This window comes from Argopecten irradians, chromosome 5, assembly GCF_041381155.1.
Source record: "Argopecten irradians isolate NY chromosome 5, Ai_NY, whole genome shotgun sequence".
Classification (NCBI taxonomy): domain Eukaryota; kingdom Metazoa; phylum Mollusca; class Bivalvia; order Pectinida; family Pectinidae; genus Argopecten; species Argopecten irradians.
The window spans coordinates 48413026-48420501 of record NC_091138.1 but is presented as its reverse complement, the minus strand read 5'-3'; the positions used below and the strand labels follow the sequence as shown (position 1 = coordinate 48420501).

At 33.2% G+C, this 7476-nt stretch overlaps 1 pseudogene; it reads right to left on the bottom strand.

The window, feature by feature from the left end:
• Positions 1-1159: 1159 nt before the first annotated feature.
• Positions 1160-7476, bottom strand: part of LOC138324101 (trichohyalin-like) — a 61181-nt pseudogene continuing 54864 nt past the window's right edge.

Below are 7476 nucleotides of genomic sequence, written 5' to 3'. Positions count from 1 at the left end.
AACCCTTTCCTTTTCTCATCCTTTTCCCCGTTAGCTGACACATTGCGAAGACCATAAACTCAGCGAGTTTATTGCACTCGTTTATCATTAAACTAAACGGCTTTCTGGTCAAACTCGTCCAATATAAAATGAACCCTGATTTGATAATGCATGGTTTACTTCACATGACAATAGTCTTTTTAGAACAGCAAAGCTCGCCTCTAGCAGCCAATGAACTTATATCATGTAGTACATTTTTGCCCATTGGGCCTCTTGAAGTTCTCAAAATCCAGTGTTTTACCCCTAAAATGAATGCACATATTATTTATTCATAAGCCCCTATGTCCAGGCAGACATACCAGTAAACTATTACTTCAAATGCAGAAATCAATGTCAGTTATTAGACACAACATCATTTCACAACTTGCACCAAAATGTTTAACCTGGCAATTTTGGCCCATTGGGCCTCTTGAAATTCTCAACAAAACAGCTTGTTTCATCTTCTTTTTCTTGCAGAGGGGGGGGTTCATCTTCTTTTTCTTGCAGAGAAATAGCGATAACAGACTTTGGAATTATCAAAATAAAATTCTAGATGGCTGCCTGTCAGCTATCTTGTTGGCCAATTGGTACAAAATGCAATAGGTACCACTAATGCTCTGGTAGAACCAACCATGAAATTTGAGAGAGACTCCATCTGTATATTCTGGGAATTGTCATCATCAATACTCCAGTGGTTACTATCACTGACGTTATGCATCCCTGGAATATGTCATAGCAAAACTGAAGGCAACAGAAGAAACAGGTAATTTAGTTCTTTGATGTACATCAAAATAGCCGTCTACAGGTACACTGGTTGACTGTGTGGCTTTGAAGCTGGGTGTGCTCTCTGGATCCTTCAAAGACAGGCTCTGCAGGCCAGTGATTGGTCAGGTTTTTTTCTCCTGAACTACCTCTGCTTTTACTATATGAGATAGCTCAGGGGTGGATATAATGACAGTGATAGTAACGCATGGAGTATCAGAGATGGAGAATTGTTAACAGATTGACAGGACATTTAAGACTTCATTTTCCCCCAAATTTGCTACATGTCAATACATGTAGTTAAAAGTATAACGTATTTAAACAAATTAATAAAACTCACAATAGCAGTATTACGAAACACAAACAAGTCATACACTTTATAATTATTTATTTTATCTTTAATTACCATATTCGTATCACAAATTAATTAACCATAATCATATCACAAATGCCTTGGGATCAAATATAGATACATCTGCATTACTATATAATACATATCACAATTTTCAGAAATTAACACAACCAAATTATATTTCAATAATAAGCTAGAAGCGGTGAGAAATATCTTTCAATTTCAAATACAATGTATATATTTCCATCTGTATTTGTGGCTAGTTTAGCTCAATCACCCCTGAAGACATATTTAGGCTCTTCTAGATCAAAGTCTAGACCAGTCCATTATGGAATTTCAGGGGTGGATAAGTTAAAGCCATTGTACATCATGCATAGCTGTGTATATGTGAAAGAGGAGATCATATATTTGAATGAGTACAATTTTTCGATATAAAGTTGAGAATTGAGAAAGATTCTACATATACATTATAGTTGGCACAAATGGTTAAAAAACAATAACATTCTGACAACCCCAAAAATACACAAAATGACTTACAAAATGATAATGATGTCTCCTATCTTATACACAGAAATAAGTGTGAATAGTACACTAATATTGTTTTAAGTTGATTCTGCTATGACAGTTCAAAGATATTCTGTTAAAGATGGAAATCCAGACTATCAGGAGAAAAACCATTCACCTACATCAGTTACCAGCCCTACATGAATATTGATCAAGTGATCCAAAGGTTTGAGCGCTTTTAGAGAACTTCAAACACCTAAATCATTTGACGTTTTATGTACTGTTTAATTGTTCAATATTGTGGTTGTAAAATGTTGTGATTTACCATTGAAGCCATGAATGTGTGCAGCATTTATTAGAATGAAAAACAATATTTCATTGGCAAAACAAACAAACAAAATCAAGGCACATATTCTCTCTTAAATAATCACAACAAGTTGAATACAGTAGTGGAACTTATAGAAAATATGAAAATCTATGTAAACAAAAAGCAATGAACAACATTATTTTCACATCGACGACATTAAATCGTCTTTCATATTTTAAGAAAAAATCACATTTCAATTTTTTTTTTTTACAGTTGTAAACTCACCTTTTTTTCACAGTACAAATATTTTATTCTCCTAGCTTGGAAAAGTGCAGTAAAGATGCATATATGTTTGTGACAAAAGAATCCATAATTACAAATGGCAAATTGTACATGAAGAGATAATTAAGAGTAAACATATATTTATAAAGTTGTGCCGGACTTGGGTCAGCTTCTCAAACTATTTGTTGCCCTCACGCATTAGGGCTGAATGGCTCTACATCGAATACAGAAATATTAGCTAATACAATTTGTTTACTGGCTCAGACAGGGATGTGTTGTTTTACCACTATCATTATCACTTAAATCATAAATCAAATTCCACAAGTAGGGAAAATAAATTAATACATGAAGTAAGCTAGTACATGTTAATACATAATAAAAATTCCATAACTTTCGTCATTTCAGTATTTGGTGTTTTCATCAAATGCCACAACAAGTAGGGAAATAAATAAATCTATGAAGTAAGTAAATACATAATACATAATTTGATCCATAACTTTCATCATTGTCGTATTAGGTGTTTTATAATGAAACCTCTGCACCGGCCTGGGGATTTACTCCTACAATGGTGTTATATCACATATTTTCATCTAACAAATCTAAAATAATTCCTGGCATTGGGTTTTATCTTGAAATGTCATCAGTAACGCTGAAATCACAAAGTAACCAATTGTCATTCAAACGTCATAACAACGGGGAATTAAACCCAACGAAAACTTAACTTTCTATCTAATGATGCTACATAATTATGGTTATCAAAATGTTTTAAGTAACTTTAGAGGAGCTAAAGTGGTTTTCGTGTAAACAGAGAAATATTTATAGCGAGATTCACAAGATGCACCAGATAAAATATATGATGAAACTATATACTAAAACATTTGTCAAATTTGAGGTAAAATGTCAATTTAACAGATGTGTAAGAGTATCATTTCTGATATTCAATGAGCAAATTGTTCGTATTAGCGTGGACAACTGAAATAAAATCATCGTTAACTATAGCTGTATAACATGCAAGTTTCCTTGTGACGAATTTTCTTTTTTTCAGTGGTTTCTGTGGAACTACAAATAAACAAATAACGAAATTGGCTTGTTCTTATAATGAAAACCCACAGGGACCTGGCACAATTTTTTTTCAACAGTATATACCGGTAAATATATATATGTGTGTATTATAGTATCCATAATAAGAAAATTCATGACATGTCCCTGTGGGATAGCCAGTATATTTCTACCCACGAAATTATTTGAAAGCTTCAAACCATGAAAAAATTAATTTCATGTTTAAATATCAACCATGCATACCTAATGAGTAATTATAAATCATTATGACTAATAACTATCTCATCCCATCTAATCCAACAGGGGCTTGTAAAAACATGTATAAACATGTTCTATATTCCAGTTAATACAAGCCCCTGTGTCCCATATACTATGTTAACATATAGCTGTAAAGCAGTGATCTCATTTTAACAGTAATCTAATCATTAATTTCTATCGTTTAAGAACAATATTAATTCATGATTAAACTAAATACTTTTTATATCCTTTTTCTATTTCACTTTTCGCAAACCTAATCACCATTGCATTCAGCTACTATAATATGCTAATTTAGGAAAATAGTATATTTCACTTAGTATGCTAAAATAAATCCACTTCCTGACTAATGTAAACCAACTGTCTTTTTTATGTTATTCATTTTCGCAAAATTCATGAAAGATTATCAATAAGAAATCAAATAAACCGCATTAATATATTTGAAAGGAATTTCCTTTCAATTTTTAAATCTGTGAATGTAATATTCGTGATATTGTTCTGAAATGGAAATCAGGAGATATAGTAGACAAGAAAAAAAATTGATTTACAGTATCCATGCACCTCTGACCTTTTATTTGACCTTGGCCTCGTTTTGTCACCTTTGTTAAGATGACTGTTTACTAATTAATCTCATTAATTGTCAGATGTAACATCTGTCCTCAGATCCATAAATGTAAATAAAGTGTCAGTGCTGTACAAACGAGTGCCTTAAAACTTTAAAGAGACAAACTGAGTTGTGACAGTCTATATCTGTGAAATCCATCCTCCATATTCCAGAGGTTACTATCACTGTCGTTATATCCATCCCTGGACTATTTCATAACAAAACTGAAGGCTCTGTTTACAACCACGGATGAGAAGATAATTTGGTCCTTTAAAGTACATCAATTAAAAAAAATGAATAACAGTACACTATGGTTGACTGTGAGGATCTGAAGTTAGGGTTGATATCTCTGATTGGTCAGTTTTTTTCTCCTAAACTACCTTCAATTTTGCAATGAAAATATTCCAGGGGTGGATATTAACGGCAGTGTTAGTTACCCCTTGCCCCGATTTCTCGAAACAAACTTAAGTTAAAAACTGACTTAAGTCTTAAGTATTCATATAAGTTACATAAGGAGCAAAACTTAAGTTCTGACTTAAGTCTGCACTTTTGTTTCGAGAATTCGGGGCCTGGATGTGTAAAATCATGTACAATTAAAGAATTGTCTACGCATGGTTTTGTATCACAGAAACAGCTTTATCATTAGAATAAAGACAAAAACACATGTGTATATATAGTAAACAAACATAGATTTACAATCCTTAAGATTAATGACAATGTAACATTCATTCACATTCTCTAAACATACAATGTTCATACACACATTTCTAATTGAAATATAAAAGATATTTACAATGTCTATAATTTCGTTTTCATGTAAATTGTATATCATATATTATATACCTTGTAGATGCTGACTAAACCCTGTAATCATGGATACAACATATTCCCCTCCCCTGAATTTATTCTGTTAATTAACTTATCCCCCTCCCCCCTGAAATTTCATAATGGACTGGTCTAGTCTTTGATTTAGAAGAGTCCAAATTCATCTTCAGGTATGATAGAGTTAATCATCTCTAATGAAAAGCATTCATGTTTATTGCAAATGACTTTTTGATTTATAGTTATATTCGACTCAGAAAATTACAAAAATTATCTCAATAATGTAGTTTATCTCAGTGCAATATAATACTTGTTAATGGGAATCAAAATTACCAGTATTTGTCTTTTTCAGAGGATACATAAATATAATCAGTCTGGAATTCAATGACAGACTATTTTTCTGTATGCCAAACAAAAACATCAAAACCATTCCCACTTTCTGTATGATATGACCATTATTGCACACACATAAAAAACCAGGCTTATGATGGCGTGCGTCTTGGTGATCAATGATGAAATGGGACTAATTCACGTAACATGAAGGACACAATTTGATGAAACAACATGTGAAATAGATTATGTGGACTCCCAGAATTGACTGTATTCTTAATATTACGATATACTTCAAACCAACTTTCTTTCACGGCTACGGAATTTTGCGATTTCCATTTTAAAAAAAAGTTTGCGAAAATTTACATTTACAGATTTAAAAATTGAATACTAATTCAAATCAATATAAATGACATAGATACTGATTTGCAGATATACACTGACGCGAAATTACTTGGATCGCAAATTTCATGAAAGTAAATCGCAAAATTCGTGAAAGTAGATTGCGCTCGAAAGGTTTGCAGTATTGTTAACCAACCTATTTCTGAGAACGATAAATTTTCGTGTATTATGTGGGATCAGGAATCGCGATATTTAATCGTCAAGACAAAATCATGTTCATTAGAGTTCTGTAATTCTAAATTTTGAAATGAAATCGCAGTAAAAATGTTTATCTAGGGAAACACAAAATTAATTTGCCGTGAAACTTAGCTTCAGGTTTACAATGTGAAAGGTGGTGGAGTTTAATGTTTCCAGCCTGGCCACACAAAAACACCACAAATAACTCTTATATAATTTCCATTATGAAATAACAATACTTTCAGTTGATTTGAAACAGCAACACATGTACATGTATGTTATTTTGAATCTGAGTTCCGTAAAATTTCTCAAAGAAAAATTCTCTGAGAATATAAGCCTGCATGTGAGTTTGCTAATGTTGTGACATCCACAGCACACAACTTCTCTAGCCATACACACAGTGACACAACAATTAAGGCACTAAAAATACATGTACCTTCTCTCGGACTGTCATGGACATGCCACACCCCTAAACTCATTCACCCCTGAAATTTCATAATGGACTGGTCTAATCTTTGATTTAGAAGAGTCTAAATGTGTCTTCAGGGGTGAATCAGTTAAACTCCCCTACTCTTTTCATTAAACATAAAAAATAAAATCATTTCTAGATCCCATGGTCTCGCAAATTCCAACACAACATCAAACTCTTCCGGACAAGATATTAACATTGTACTAGTAGGTTTCCCTCTAAATAATGTCCGAGGTCCAATCGGTAAATGTCATTAATACGTTTCCGTCAGTGCTGTGTCCGAACGTTCCGCGATTTTTAGGATTCGAATATTCTCCCGCTCGTGTTCCTGGAGATTGTGTTTATCCTCCTTGAGCAGCTGGCGGTGCTGTTGTAACTTTATATAACTCTCCTCTCTCTGAGCGTGAGCCTGAAAATACACAAACCAACAAATTGATGTAAATTGGTAAGTTTTACTGTTTTCAGTAGAAAATTTGTTAAATTTTTAATGTTTTCTATTAAAACCCTACAATTTGTACAATTTTGAACTCCCATCCCATAAGGATGCTATCAATGCAATATGAGTGATAATTCAATGCTCAGTTTCAGAGTAAAAGTTGTTTATATTAAAATAGCCAGATTGACCCCTTTTGGCCCTGCCCCTCATGCCCCAAAGGGGTCAGCCCGACCATTGGTACATTTTTGAGTGACCAACCCATAAGGATGTTACCAGAAATTTTGGTAAATTCCGACCAGTGGTTATGAAGGAGATATGAAACCAATATTTGATGGGTGGATGCAGGACACCATGATATTGTATATAAGATCAATTTGGTCCTTTGGACCATGTACTTAGCTAACAAGTTCACTACTTAGGCTCGCAAACATAAAAACTTCTAAGACTCGTTTACAAAGTGAGCACCCATTTATGATCCTATATGCATTATTTTATTGTGGCCAATATCACTCTCCTTTATATTTTTATAGTATAAATATCCAAAAAAGTGTACACAAGATTTCTGTTTCAGCACAGATGTTAGAGCCAGGAAGTCAGGGTCAAATTATATCTAATACAGTAGATCAAGTTCAGCAACCTGTATGATACAATAACGTGCACCGTGATTCGGTGTCTGATTCCCGTATAAAACAACTCT